Here is a 17,646-nt window from a genome sequence, read left to right on the forward strand (position 1 = left end):
AGGGGACAATAGCTTTCCGCTGCGTCTGTCAGTACTCCTGTCCGTCCGTCCGTCTGTCCGTCCGTCCGTCCGTCTGTCTGTCCCACTTTAGTATTCCACACTTTTTTTCTTTATGCGTTTGAGGAATAATATCAAAATTTGCTGAACAGCTTCTGTTCCGTCTCCGGAGTATTTTTTATTGTTTCCAAATTTGTCCGGTCTTGATATTTTAGTCATGTCGTAAAGGAACGTTGTATGTACAGTAGTTGGCCATAAGTATGTTCCCAAAATGGCCGCCGTAACATTTTTTTTTCTGTAAGGTACATTTTAAAAGGAAATAAAGCATATTTTTCTTTGATGGCCAGATTTTAAAAAATGTGCCCTATGATTCTCCGACTTTTTTTTCTTCTTTTGCCGAGTTTATTTTTGGAGTAATTCCCCTTTGGTAAACATTTATCGTCTGCACAACAACATGGCGACGAACGACAAAAAAACGTATAGGAAGACAGAAACAAGTCGTAATACAGATGTCAGAGTTGGGATTTATACATAAATAAACCTGGAAGGATCAACGGAATAAACAGCCGAAACTGTTATGTAAAGTTTAAAAATACGGAAGACCGGAATAATGGTAAAATCGTAACTTGATCTGAAAGTTGTAAGATTAGGTAACCACGAGATGACTGAATCCCATTTCAAAGTCCCAAGAACAAACCAAAAACATGCTTTCAAAAATCAAACAGCTTGATTTACAGCAAGACCAAAGTATAATGTGATGAATAAAACTGTAAGTAGACTGCTTCTCATCAGTAATTGTTCGTCACTTCACAAATCGCCAATAGTTTGTTAGAAAAAGATAACCAGACTTTTAGTCCCAATTAATCAGAGCAGAATGACAGCATCAACACATACTTTGGCTTACATACTGTTCAGACATTAATATCATTGAAATTATGTGAAAAATGCTAATAATATGGTTACAAAGGTCAAAAAACGAAATCCGAATTTTCCATGACCTAGAAAAAGTTGTAGTTGACATTTCGAGTAGTCTCACTTTATATTGATTGCGAGCCTTTACATCGTTAAACGAGGAAAATTGCAAGAATATTTCATATCCTAGGATAAAATACAAGTAATATATATGTTTGCCTAGTCATTTTTTCTTTGTTGTTAGAAGTTAAGTTAGTCAAAAAACTTCAGGTGATGGCGAGATCTACGTTAACGTCGACCATTTTGGGAACATACTTATGGCCAACTACTGTGTACGTTGAACCATGTGCTCCCGAGCACACATACATCTCTCTCGTCCTATCTATATCTATTAGTACTGTTACAGTCATATATGTCCCGCACAGCGTAAGTGTTTTTCACAATGTTTTCTTCATTAGAATTTGTGTAAATTGATTATTCACTACTTTATACATGCAAAAAGATAGTATTATTGTTTACATAGTGTGTAGAGGAAACTCGAAACGATTTTAGTCTTGATACGTAACTGAACAAATTGCACTCTTATCTCATTCTAAGTATATTAACTTTATTCCCGAGACTTATTTCTACATCTCATACGTATAAACTTTTTGCAAACATATGCTAGATTAGGTGAGTATTTTCATACATAGGTAAAAAATGTGTATTGCTAGATTGTGACATGATATTGTGTGTATTTTATTTAGTCTGCATAAGTTACTGAGTAGGAGATAACTGAGCTGTATAAATAGCTAAATTTGTGTATTTTGCTCACTTTCTAGATTTCTAAGAGAAACCTTGTTTGAATTTTAAAAGTATGGTCACCAGTACCTGTCACAATCCTGTATGATTCTATTGTCTGTTTTGTTTATCAGAGATTGTATTGTAATATTATGTTTTGTTATTTTTTCAGTTTCTTACCATTTATAAATACACATGCAACAATAAAGTGGATGTTCAGTGTATTTCGGGTTATATTGGCAGTCATTTGCGAACTGTTACAGCTTCAAAATGTCAAACTACAGATCAAGTTTACACTTTTGTAGCGTCTGGTTGACACATTTTCGAGAAAATTATTTTTTTATATTCCAATTTTTTAATGTTCGGGATAGATATTCTGCATAACAGTGCATTGTTTTCACAATTTCCACAAACCGGTAGGGGACGTGTATTGCATAGGCAATACCCTCATAATGATTGTTTGATTTATGTTTTGAAAAGTCTTTTCATATGAGAAACTTTAAATTAAAAATTAAGATTAAAATCTATAATATTCTGTAATTGGAGGTACATTTATTGTTTTTTTTTTACAATATGGAGGATAAAATTCTCACAAATCACAAAAGTCATCAGAAGTTAGAGAGGGAACTACATACAAGACCAGTGTTGAGATGAACAACAATGAAGAAAATGGAAAACATCATTGAAATACCATCACCCCTGACAAAACCACAACCTATTCATATTGATCATGATCAGTGTACATTTGTTTGTTGTGATTTGGAAACTACAGGTCTTGGTAAGTGTTCACATATTGACATAGAAGTAGTGCATATTTCTTAGAATTAAGACACAAAAATTTATTTATCTGAATAATAAACAGGTAGAGTAAAAGTGTATATTTTCAGCCTGTGACATTTGTGTAATTAATTTCCTTTATTTCAGGATAAGATTGTGATGTCACCCATATTGGTGCATGTGTTTCTGAAGAATCATTTTCACAGTATGTTCTTCTAATTACCCAGTCCATTTCATACTCTGCAACTGCTGTGTCAGGTAATGCTGTGAAGGACAAGTTGATATTCAAAAATAAAATGCAGGTGCAAAGTAAGAATGCATTAAATGGTATGAAAACATTTGTTGCATGGTTGAAACAATTCTCTAACATAGTCTTAGTTGCACACAATGCAAAGTTTGACTCTAGTGTTATCATCTGTGCAATGCATCATGTAGGAATAACTGCCATTGACTCTATTCGTTGATATATAGATACGTTGCCGCTATCCAGAGAAGGAGTTCCCAACAATAGGTCTTACAAACAAGAAGACCTTATGAAAGACTTGTGTACAGGACACTATAATGCCCATGATGCCCTAGCAGATTCCCAAGCCCTTCAACGACTTGTGCTTCGTCTTAAAATATCCAAAGAAATGATGATAAAACACAGTTTCAGTGTTGACTTTGTAAGAACTTGTTTCCAATTCTCTTTTGTAATTACACAATATTATATGTTAAAATCAAATCAAATCAGTGTTGACTTTGTGAATGAAAATGACAATTATGTAATATTATTCAGTAAAAATGCTTTTTCTTTAAACATCTTGTAGATATAAATATTTAATTATATACCCATCCTTTTTCCCTTCTTGATACTATCAATTTTACGGAGTGGGATTCGATTTAACGGATCTCGACACTGTGGTTTTCCGATTCCGTATCACCACTCTCTGAAACTGATCACGGAGTACGCAATAGATAACGTTTGTATTTTAGCGCGTTTTAAAAGAGTTCGTTTCAAAATAGCATTATTACACCAGTAAACCTCATACAGTTTATTTAAAAAACAAAGTTTTGTATTGAAAACCTTTAAACAGACAAGGGTATATAATAAATTTATCATTATAACAGTAACTGTATCCAAAGAGCCGGATCACGTCTCGTTGCCAGGCGTGGATCATCATCTCGTTTCATCTGATGATCTGCGCCTGGCAACCCGAAGTGATCCGACCTTTTGGATACAATTACTGTTGTACTTTATATTTATAAAGGTTATAGCCAACAATATTGCAGCTTCTGGTCTTCATTATGACCATCTTTGTATTGCTCACCATAGAAATCCCTTTAATGGCATAAAGTGTGTATTGTCTGAAAAAAGCATGGGTAAGGTCAGAGTTACATTAAATTGTAAAATCATCATGTCATTGCATCATTATTTATGAATTCTTAATCAGCACTTGCTTGATATTAAAAAATATTTCTGCGCCAGGTGATGTGTTGATGAAGTTTATGAATACAATGCATAATGCAAATACAGATTCTACTGAAATGTATTTTTCTCATATTATTTTTTTAACCAGAGAGAGATAACTCAAACAGTTATAATAAGAAAGAAAAATATTTTATAGAAATTTTCTCCAACAGCCTTGAAACATTGTTTTCTTAAACTATATTTCATTTTGTATTATACTTTTCTACTTAGGTATATAATTTCAATAAAAAATATAAACGATAACTTTATTTATAAGCATTCAATTGCATTTTGCATGCTATTATAAAGAATATCCAAAATATTCAAACTCAATAAAAAGCCTGGTAATGTACCCTAACCTTTTTGGCAAAAACATTATTAGATGCAAGAAAATAAGCATCAAATTTTTATATGGAACTTTATTTAAAATTGAGGAACGTCTCGTTTGTCTTTAAATATAAATGTTTAGACTACTATAGTATTATCCTTGCTGCAAATACCTGGAATAAACCTCTGGTTATATAAGAATACATAATGTGTGTGTGTGTGTGTGTGTGTGTGTGTGTGTGTGTGTGTGTGTGTGTGTGTATATATATATATATATATATATATATATATATATATATATATATATATATATATATATATATATATATATAATCAAAAAAGAAAAAGAAAATGAACAGTTCCAAAGTTTCTATTCACTAGCGCTTTCTGGATTTACATCCTTCTTCAGGTGTACGTACATAAGTTATATATAGATATATATAATCCAAAATGAGTAAAGTTAATCCACACAAGTAATAAATAATACAAAATAACAGAAAGCCGATTCAAAACTCTACCGGTTTCATTATAATCTTCAGGAGTTTTGAACAATCACCATAGATACATAAGTACATACATTTCAAATGATCATTGTGACGTCATATAACATCAAGTTTATGTTGCGCTTTTCAGAGTTCATTATGACGTCATAGTATAAGTGTTTTGTAATAGTACGGGAAAAACTTATAATATATTCGAATATTCTATAATTGTACAAGAAAAACATAAAATATATTCAAACATTCATAATTATGTTACAGGTTTTACTTATAATGAATAACGCCTGTTGAGGGTTCGAATATTAATTTATTGTGGACACAGTGACAGTGAAATTAAATGATAGAGAGCCCTGCAAATATAAAACAATAATCCTCATGCTATGATAATTTACTTAATTTCCATCTAGATTTGAATTATCACATAATATCATAGCGATATCATAATTCATATTATATATTTACATAAAGCAATTAAAGGGAGGTAACTCTTACAATTTCAATGTATTATACGATATGCACTTCTCCCATAATAATCATAAAAATAGGTTGCAATTAAAAATATAATAGACACATTATTCATTAGAAATTGTCTCACCATTCTATGGGAATAAGCTTCCTCTATTCATGTAATGATGAGTGTATAATGGTTTATATATCTGTAATTCAATTAACAGAATACTAAAAATACTATTTAATTAAAAACATTTACATTGCTCATTTTGAACAATTAGACCAAATATTTGATCATCATAAAAACACTCTTTAAACTGATTAGAAAATCAGTTACTCCCTTGAATAAGAATCAAATATTGACTTTATAATCAATATCTACTAAATAAATCTATAATACTCTTTCATGACACTCATTCATTCTAATTAGTTAAAGTGCTTCATAAGAAATTACTAATTTGCTAATTTATAGAAAAGTACATGTTAATAATATTTTAATACATGGAATATTAGTTAATATGTTACTTACCAGAAAGAGAAATAGTCAGTTGTCAAACTTTATGATGTAGGTCTGATTCTATATAACTGCTACCCTCTGGCTGACCAAACAAAGATTGACAAAACTTGGCGGCAAAATATCATACTCAGATCAACAAACCAACCACAACAACCCTAACAAATATCTGACCAATAAAACTCATGCACACAAATGTTTACCAAATCACTGCCCCTGGGGTATATATACAGGTGTGTAAAGGTACAGGGTGGATCTAAGTGTGTGTGGTGTGTATTTAAAATGTGTGTCAGATTTGGTTGGTTTTATCTTAAAATCCATATACTTAATCTATGTACTCAAATAATATGATATTCATAATATTCATACTATTACAATTATAATGCATTAAGTTTTGGTTTATATAATGAAATGAAATGTTTTTCTTTTGTTTCACGCTCGTTTTCGGTGGTTGTTTTATAAAATTTATAGATAGGACACACTGTAAAGTTCGGAAAAATGTTCTTGGCACAGGTTCTGAGATGTCCGCTAACAGCCGTGCACTGGTATTTTGTTTCACGAATTTGTTGTCGGTGGACGGTCATTTGATGTCTGAGGGTATCCCCGGTTTGACCAATATAGTTTTCTCCACATCCTGCACATGTTATAACGTAGATTAAATTGGAACTTTCACATGTAATAGAGGAATGTATATTAAAATTTCTGCCGTTTTTGAACTTGAATTGGTGGCCTTCTTGTAGGTAAGGGCAGGTTGCGCATCTTGGCTTCTGGCATTTACGGACATCTGGTGTTTCTTCGATATTTTCAAATTTGGCACGGGTTAAAATCTTTTTCAGAGACGGACTTTGTCGTTTACTTTTAATGATCTGAAATTTGTTTAAGACTTCATTTATTTTTTTAACACGTTCTAAAAGTTGAAGGTTGCTTTTTATAATTTGGTAAAACTCTTTATTTTTCGGGTTGTGTGGTGAGACGTATGGAATAACACATTTTTCTGATTTATCTTTTATCTGTAGTAGCTCATTTCTATCATGGCATGTGGCTTTTTTGATTCCATGTTCAACTAGTGATTTGGGGTAGTTCCTTTGTTGTAGCAGGTAGCGTAGTTCACTTAGTCTGGAATTTAGAAGATTTTTGTCCGATATTATAGTACAAAGGCGCCTGGCTAAATTATAAGGTATGTTGTTCTTAATGTGTTTTGGATGGCACGAATCATAAACAAGGTATTGTTTGGTGTCCGTAGGTTTATAATATATATCAGTAATAATTATGTCCTCTCTCTTTATGATCATAACATCAAGAAATGGGAGTTTTTGTTCGCTACAGTCCATTGTAAATTTCAAATGGTTGTTTAAATTGTTTAAAAGATTGTAAAACTTATTTAATTCATCCTTGGTTTTAGTCCAAATTATAAAGCAGTCGTCCAAAGATCTTTTCCATGATTGTTGTATGAAAGTTTTAAATTCAACACTAAATTAGTCCTCCAGGTTTTTATATAGCTTTTCCTCCAGAAATCCTAGTACAAGTGTAGCACAGGTTGGGGCAACTTTAGTTCCCATAGCTGTTCCAAGTTTTTGTTTATACGTTATCCCATCAAAATTCATGAAATTGTGTTCCAGAATGAATTTTAAACTTTGTAAAATGAAAGGCTTGGTGAAACGGTCATGTAGTATTCACATTAAATGATACTAAAATGGCATCTGGTTGAACATTATCGTTTCATTTCACAAAGTTTAAAATTCATTCTGGAACGAGAACGTTCAACCAGATGCCATTTTAGTATCATTTGATGTGACCAACCTCTATTCTAACATCCCACATGAACTCGGACTAGAAGCTATTGAACACTGGATCGACAAATTTCCAGACCTACTACATGACCGTTTCACCAAGCCTTTCATTTTACAAAGTTTAAAATTCATTCTGGAACACAATTTCATGAATTTTGATGGGATAACGTATAAACAAAAACTTGGAACAGCTATGGGAACTAAAGTTGCCCCAACCTATGCTACACTTGAACTAGGATTTCTGAAGGAAAAGCTATATAAAAACCTGGAGGACCAATTTAGTGTTGAATTTAAAACTTACAAACAGCAATCATGGAAAAGATTTTTGGACGACTGCTTTATAATTTGGACTAAAACCAAGGATAAATTAAATAAATAAGTTTTACAATCTTTTAAACAATTTAAACAACCATTTAAAATTTACAATGGACTGTAGCGAACAAAAACTCCCATTTCTTGATGTTATGATCATAAAAAGAGAGGACATAATTATTACTGATATATATTATAAACCCACGGACACCAAACAATACCTTGTTTATGATTCGTGACATCCAAAACACATTAAGAACAACATACCTTATAATTTAGCCAGGCGCCTTTGTACTATAATATCGGACAAAAATCTTCTAAATTCCAGACTAAGTGAACTACGCTACCTGCTACAACAAAGGAACTACCCCAAATCACTAGTTGAACATGGAATCAAAAAAGCCACATGCCATGATAGAAATGAGCTACTACAGATAAAAGATAAATCAGAAAAATGTGTTATTCCATACGTCTCACCACACAACCCGAAAAATAAAGAGTTTTACCAAATTATAAAAAGCTACCTTCAACTTTTAGAACGTGTTAAAAAAATAAATGAAGTCTTAAACAAATTTCAGATCATTAAAAGTAAACGACAAAGTCCGTCTCTGAAAAAGATTTTAACCCGTGCCAAATTTGAAAATATCGAAGAAACACCAGATGTCCGTAAATGCCAGAAGCCAAGATGTGCAACCTGCCCTTACCTGCAAGAAGGCCACCAATTCAAGTTCAAGAACGGCAGAAATTTTAATATACATTCCTCTATTACATGTGAAAGTTCCAATTTAATCTACGTTATAACATGTGCAGGATGTGGAGAAAACTATATTGGTCAAACCGGGGATACCCTCAGACATCAAATGACCGTCCACCGACAACAAATTCGTGAAACAAAATACCAGTGCTCGGCTGTTAGCGGACATCTCAGAACCTGTGCCAAGAACATTTTTCCGAACTTTACAGTGTGTCCTATCTATAAATTTTATAAAACAACCACCGAAAACGAGCGTGAAACAAAAGAAAAACATTTCATTTCATTATATAAACCAAAACTTAATGCATTATAATTATGAATGTTTGAATATATTTTATGTTTTTCTTGTACAATTATAGAATATTCGAATATATTATAAGTTTTTCCCGTACTATTACAAAACTCTTATACTATGACGTCATAATGAACTCTGAAAAGCGCAACATATACTTGATGTTATATGACGTCACAATGATCATTTGAAATGTATGTACTTATGTATCTATGGTGATTGTTAAAAACTCCTGAAGATTATAATGAAACCGGTAGAGTTTTGAATCGGCTTTCTGTTATTTTTATTGTATATATTTATATATATATATATATATATATATATATATATATATATATATATATATATATATATATATATATATATATATATATATATATATATATATATAAAAGTGAACAATAAATCATCAGATAACAAAAAATGCTTTAAAAGAACATTTATCGTTATTCACTATTACCATAGCAAATAAAACTGAACAGATGAATCACAATTGGATAGCTCAAGTACTTTTATAAAAAAAAATTGTAAAGTCTGTATCACTTTATGAATAAGGGGGGAAGTCAAAATGTCGCTGTCGCAGTGCAACCATTCATTCCTGTCTTTAGATAGAAATTGACTTACAATATATAATATGATGTGATCACTGAGCAGATGTGATTCAGTCTTCGTCCATTGCTTTAGATGCCAAAAATATTTGGTAACATTTTGGATATTGATATGTCCGTCTACCTTTTTAATGAGTCAAAAGGGGAGCGTTCTGGCTTAAGTCGCTGCATATCATTCAAACGAGAAACGAATTGCGAAATTCTAATGACAACTTTTCGCGCGACTACCACAGAAACTTATTTAATTCAAAATTAAAACCAAATGAAGATATCGATTTAAGTTTAGATCAATGCAAAGTAAACCTACTATCTGATCCTGGGTGTATTCTGATATGTGTGATGAACTTCTGTAAACGATTGAGTGTAGAGAAAAATCAGACATTATTCAGAAATATTCTGAAGATTGCATCGAATAGGAAATTATATAACTCTCCAGTTTTTAAAAAGGCTGTTGATCAAATTGTAGCTGGTCCTCGGCTTTTACTTAGGTAAGGATGTAATTTTTGGACTCTAACGGTAATGGACATACCCCCATTACAAAATCACTGGTCAGTGAACATTTTCAAATACAAAATATTAGCTATCATGATGGCATTAAAAATCAATGAGGAATATTTTCAGATATGCTTTACATATCAATAATGTATTCTACTTTTTATTCAGGCATACTTTGAAGAGTAAAACTACTACCATGAATATATTTCAAAATCATATTTAAAGCATTGTGAATATTGGTATGTTAGTTTATTGTTTGTATGTTTATTCTTCGTTATGGATACCATTATATTGTAAGAAATCAAAGTTCGAAATAAAACTCAGGAAAAAATAGCGATAAATACCCCCATGATTGAAATGTTCCATGTACAATCAAGTAATATTATCGATCTTTCTAAACTTTATATTTAAGTTACAAAATATATATGTATCTTAAAACATCTGCAGTGTTTCTATTTTATTTTATGAAAAATAAGCTCTTAAAATAAAGAAACAAAGTGCAATAAATGTAGACTGCGCCTTCTAACCGTACTATTCTTTATATCGTTGTAAGATAGAATTAAGTCAATTTAATTGTGAATGCGATGTCTTGTGTTAATGTGTTACAATATACTCGTTTTACATACACGTATTCTCATAATTAATTAAACATTGGCTTAATAGACTATATTCCGAAGCTCCCATCTTTAACTGTAATTTTACAAATTTGCAAAATGTAGAAGAAGCCTCTCGTAATTGACATAAATACACTTTAATTCAAATAGAATTTTTAAAATTCTTCAGTCCTAAATTACGATTAAAATATGCAAAAAATACATTAACATCAACCGAACACCTTTTTGTTCCTCCCTATTGTCGGACACCCCAGATTAAATGTCAGTGTGTAGGTCAGATAATTACTGATAGTGTGACAAATTCTTCTTTTACAACCTTTTCTTACCTTCTCATGCACAATAAAATCATAAAAAGACATCCATGGTTATAATTGAATTGAGCTGTTTTCGTGTTTCTCAAATTCCCAGCGGATAATGCACAGACAGGACTTTCATGTATTCTATGTTCATTTGATATATTCTTTGTTTATTTGATACGTTTTTCAGAAGCGTACAATGTTTTTGAAATGAGAAACTTGATAGTGGTCAAATACATTCCTACAGGTTCTCATGTATGCACAAGAGATAACATACTTTCAATACATACGAAAAATAAGTATAAAAGATATATACTACTTATGATATCATTAATATCACAATCAACTTACTGTCAAAAATGCAATGATATATTTGGTAATGCTTTATTCCTGGTATTTTAAATTAAGTAAAATCTTATAAATCTATATCACATAATGAAAATGAAAAGTGTACGTTGTCAAAGATTACGACACGAACGATTTTAATAACATATCCCTTGTAAGTACTCGATAATTTGAAAATTTCCTTTTTTGCAGAATATATATTACATTAAATATATTTCACATAAATATTTACTAATGTGATGAATTAATTAATTCATTTAAATATTGATATATATTATATTTCCACTGAATAAAAAAATCTTTAGTGTTTTTATGTTATAAAAATGCGATATTATTTAATCAATGCTTTATTAATATTAACAAAATAAAGCTAACAAAGTAAAATTGAAAAACTTAACATAGATTTTCTGCTGAATGGATATATATACAAGCATTAAAAGTGCTTTTCTGTTCGACCTTAAGATAAAGCATTAACGAAATATACTATTAGCATATATGAAGAAAGTAAATCGGATAGTGAATTCTCAAAAATCTTAAAATTATTTCAATTTTTTTTTACAACACTTGAATAGATACAAATTGTTTGGTGACATCTTTACGCCTTTTTATGGGATATAGCACACACGTACACAGCATTTCTACAGCTTTTTTTGGGATATAGCACACACGTACACAGCATTTCTACGGCTTTTTATGGGATATAGCACACACGTACACAGCAAAATGAGCAACATATGTTTCACATATGTTGTGATCACACATACGTATAACTCATGTGTATCATATGTGAACCATGCGTGATTGGTCAACACATGTTAAACATAAGTTTAAAAAAATGTTAACATAAGTGTATAAACGGACATGTTACTTTTTTTCCAAAATTTACACATATGTGATGCTGTGTTATTCAGATGTGCTTTTGCATAGGTATTTAATATATACTACCTTAACACACAAGATACACGTGTGAAGAAAAACTTTTATATTATACACATCTGTAAATGGCTGAAACTTTACCTGTAGTAATGAATAGATAGCTGAATGAATAAATTGACTGAAGCTGTGTACTCTCTTTATAAAATAAATAAAAATTCAGGCCGAATATACATACACTAGAGGTAAAAAGTTTACATATAAAGTTTATATATTAATATTAAACTTTTCTTACTTTTCCTATTTTGCCACCGTCTGTCTGTCTATCTGTCTGTCTGTCTGTCTCTCTCTCTCTGTCTCTATCTCTCTCTGTCTGTCTATCTGTCTGTCTGTCTGTCTGTCTCTCTCTCTCTCTCTCTCTCTCTCTCTCTCTCTCTCTCTCTCTCTCATATATATAAACTTTCAGACAATCCAATATGGATCTTCATATTGAGGTATAGCTAGGAATGTATATTAATTAAAGTAGGTTTATTGCAAATGTAGACAGTATGATTGTAATGAGTTTACAAATACAATTATCTTCTTTTTCAGAAACTGGAAATATTGAAGAACAATAACAATTGAAAGATTTATTTTGTAATTGAGCTGAATGAAATCAAATTTAATGTGATCTGAACTTGTGTGTTATTGTAGTTTTTTGTTTAATGTTCGTGTTTTTAAAATCTTACTTAGTAATCTATACCTTAGTACACATAAATGGGTAGATTTTAAAACATAAAATAGTAAATGAATTTTATAAGTAATTCACATCTGAGACAAATAAATGTATCATGTGTAATATAAGATATGGTTACTCACACATTTGTTAAACATATGGATAGATAAAACAAGTGTTACACGTAAAACATGTTAAGCAAGTGTTTTAATATGCATGTGAAACATACACGGCGTTTTTTTTTATACGTTTCACACACGTGAAGACATATGTTTAACATACCTGAAACATATCTGCACAATTTGCTGTGAATAAGGATTTATAAAGCTTTAAAATATTGTTTTAAGAAAGCACAATACTATATGGTTATCGATAAAGAAAAGACATATTTTTCAGTTTTGAAAATATGCTTATATTTAAAATGCTGATCATCATTTCCTAAAAAATTCTAGTCGTAAATTGTCTCGTCTCAAGATCGTGAACTTAAAAATTAAATGCATTTCAATGTTTGTTTGTCATAATCATAATATCCTAAATACTAGTACTTGAATATTTTAGGCTTATCTATTACTGTTTCACTAGTACTGAATGTGGTGTAAGATTTGATTTTAGTATTTTTTTTCTATAAAAGAAAATTTAAAATACAAGTAAGTGACAATTTTTAACTTATTACAGATAAGTTAAAGTGTTAATGGCTTATATTTTTGTCAAGATTTATACTTTGTCCCGAGTTTTTACTTCCATCACTTTTTGCTTGATATTAAATCAATTAAATTGTGAATGGGATGTCTTGTGTTAATGTGTTACAATATACTCGTTTTACATACACGTATTCTCATAATTAATTAAACATTGGCTTAATAGACTATATTCCGAAGCTCCCATCTTTAACTGTAATTTTACAAACTTGAAAAATGTAGAAGAAGCCTCTCGTAATTGACATAAATACACTTTAATTCAAATAGAATTTTTAAAATTCTTCAGTCCTAAATTACGATTAAAATATGCAAAAAAATACATTAACATCAACCGAACACCTTTTTGTTCCTCCCTATTGTCGGACACCCCAGATTAAATGTCAGTGTACAGGTCAGATAATTACAGATATTGTGACAAATTCTTCTTTTACAACCTTTTCTTACCTTCTCATGCACAATAAAATCATAAAAAGACATCCATGGTTATAATGACATTGAGCTGTTTTCGTGTTTCTCAAATTCCCAGCGGATAATGCACAGACAGGACTTTCATGTATTTTATGTTCATTTGATATATTCTTTGTTTATTTGATACGTTTTTCAGAAGCGTACAATGTTTTTGAAATGAGAAACTTGATAGTGGTCAAATACATTCCTACATGTTCTCATATATTCACAAGAGATAACATACTTTCAATACATACAAAAATAAGTATAAAAGATATATACTACTTATAATATCATTAATCTCACAATCAACTTACTGTCAAAAATGCAATGATATATTTGGTAATGCTTTATTCCTGGTATTTTAAATTAAGTAAAATCTTATAAATTTATATCACATAATGAAAATGAAAAGTGTACGTTGTCAAAGATTACGACACGAATGATTTTAATAACATATCCCTTGTAAGTACTCGATAATTTGAAAATTTCCTTTTTTGCAGAATATATATTACATTAAATATATTTCACATAAATATTTACTAATGTGATGAATTAATTAATTCATTTAAATATTGATATATATTATATTTCAACTGAATAAAAAAATCTTTAGTGTTTTTATGTTATAAAAATGCGATATTATTTAATCAATGCTTTATTAATATTAACAAAATAAAGCTAACAAAGTAAAATTGAAAAACTTAACATAGATTTTCTGCTGAATGGATATATATACAAGCATTAAAAGTGCTTTTCTGTTCGACCTTAAGATAAAGCATTAACGAAATATACTATTAGCAAATAATGAAGAAAGTAAATCTGATAGTGAATTCTCAAAAATCTTAAAATTATTTCAATTCTTTTTTTTTACAACACTTGAATAGATACAAATTGTTTGGTGACATCTTTACGCCTTTTTATGGGATATAGCACACACGTACACAGCATTTCTACGGTTTTTTTGGGATATAGCACACACGTACACAGCATTTCTACGGCTTTTTATGGGATATAGCACAATGAGCAACATATGTTTCACATATGTTGTGATCAAACATACGTATAACTCATGTGTATCATATGTGAACCATGCGTGATTGGTCAACACATGTTAAACATGAGTTTAAAAAAATGTTAACATATGTGTATAAACGGACATGTTACTTTTTTTCCAAAATTTAAACATATGTGATGCTGTGTTATTCAGGTGTGCTTTTTCATAGGTATTTAATATATACTACCTTAACACACAAGATACACGTGTGAAGAAAAACTTTTATATTATACACATCTGTAAATGGCTGAAACTTTACCTGTAGTAATGAATAGATAGCTGAATGAATAAATTGACTGAAGCTGTGTACTCTCTTTATAAAATAAATAAAAATTCAGGCCGAATATATATACACTAGAGGTAAAAAGTTTACATATAAAGTTATATATTAATATTTAACTTTTCTTACTTTTCCTATTTTGCCACCGTCTGTCTGTCTGTCTGTCCGTCTGTCTGACTGTCTGTCTGTCTGTCTCTCTCTCTCTCTCTCTCTCTCTCTCTCTCTCTCTCATATATATAAACTTTCAGACAATCCAATATAGATCTTCATATTGAGGTATAGCTAGGAATGTTTATTAATTAAAGTAGGTTTATTGCAAATGTAGACAGTATGATTGTAATGAGTTTACAAATACAATTATCTTTTCAGAAACTGGAAATATTGAAGAACAATAACAATTGAAAGATTTATTTTGTAATTGAGCTGAATGAAATCAAATTTAATGTGATCTGAACTTGTGTGTTATTGTAGTTTTTTGTAGTTTTTTGTTTGATGTTCGTGTTTTTAAAATCTTACTTAATCTATACCTTAGTACACATAAATGGGTAGATTTTAAAACATAAAATAGTAAATGAATTTTATAAGTAATTCACATCTGAGACAAATAAATGTATCATGCGTAATATAAGATATGGTTACTCACACATTTGTTAAACATATGGATAGATAAAACAAGTGTTACACGTAAAACATGTTAAACAAGTGTTTTAATATGCATGTGAAACATACACGGCGTTTTTTTTATACGTTTCACACACGTGAAGACATATGTTTAACATACCTGAAACATATCTGCACAATTTGCTGTGAATAAGGATTTATAAAGCTTTAAAATATTGTTTTAAGAAAGCACAATACTATATGGTTATCGATAAAGAAAAGACATATTTTTCAGTTTTGAAAATATGCTTATATTTAAAATGCTGATCATCATTTCCTAAAAAATTCTAGTCGTAAATTGTCTCGTCTCAAGATCGTGAACTTAAAAATTAAATGCATTTCAATGTTTGTTTGTCATAATCATAATATCCTAAATACTAGTACTTGAATATTTTAGGCTTATTTATTACTGTTTCACTAGTACTGAATGTGGTGTTAGATTTGATTTTAGTATTTTTTTTTCTATAAAAGAAAATTTAAAATACAAGTAAGTGACAATTTTTAACTTATTACAGATAAGTTAAAGTGTTAATGGCTTATATTTTTGTCAAGATTTATACTTTGTCCCGAGTTTTTACTTCCATCACTTTTTGCTTGATATTTCGAAAATCATAAAAATACCTTTGTGCTCAAACTACGTTCATCCATTAATATGATAAATGTCCAGATTATCTGTTTTGAAACACTCCCTCTATCGCTTCAGGTTTCAATACACATCAAAAAATAAAAAATCTACGGGGATTTGCATTGCATCAGCAATTAATAAGCCCGGATGATAACGTTGAACAATTGCGCAAGGTATCCCGAGAACTTCCGAATGGAGAAAAAATGTAAACATTTCCCATTATGAATCTCTGTAAGAAATTTGTTTTCGTTTCTGTGAACTTTTATGAGTGAAAAATGATAAGTGTTCAACGAAGATATCTTGGATATATCCCCTTTTATCGATTTCAACTGTATTACCTTCACAGGTATGTGTATTTTGATGAAAGCAATAATTTGGGACAGACTAGTAATAGTAAATTATTACAGAGTCTTTTTGTTGGTGGCAGATCTATCATGACCTTATAATTGAGATGATATATCTTTCGCCAGTAGTTTATGCCTACAAAGGAGTTATGGAGAAAATAAAACAATTTCTAGACATTCGATTTGAAATCCTATAAACAGTAATCCCATACATAAGTTTCATTTAAAATAATTTTAGAGTGCGTTCAAGAACATTCTATATGCTGTTTTTAGATAAACTGTCGGCATTATGGCTAAATCTTATTCCTCAAAAGCGGAAATATTTCTTGCTACATGTAGGTCCCTTCATATTTCATTGAAAACGACCGATTAAAACACAGCTTTTCCTCGTTTTTAGACGGGGTCACGTAACCCCGTCTATTGGTTTACTGTCAGCCGAAGTCTCAAACCGGAAGGCACGCGTAGAACACATGAATTGAGTCTACGCGTAAGAAAATAGTGCAGAAAGTTTTCATGCATTTCAGTAAATATGTATTATAAAAACACGCATTAAATCTTTTTAAGTCCTCTGTGTATAAACAAAATTCTATTTAGAAAATAGACAAATAGTTTTATTGATCAAAATATTCTTGCTCGGGTTCAAATGTGGAATGAGTTACGTAACTGAATGCACAGCGCCATTGACGATTTAGTTGGTGTACGAGCTCATTAATCAACAGAATGGATTGGTAGTG

This window comes from Magallana gigas, chromosome 7 (assembly GCF_963853765.1).
Source record: "Magallana gigas chromosome 7, xbMagGiga1.1, whole genome shotgun sequence".
NCBI lineage: Eukaryota > Metazoa > Mollusca > Bivalvia > Ostreida > Ostreidae > Magallana > Magallana gigas.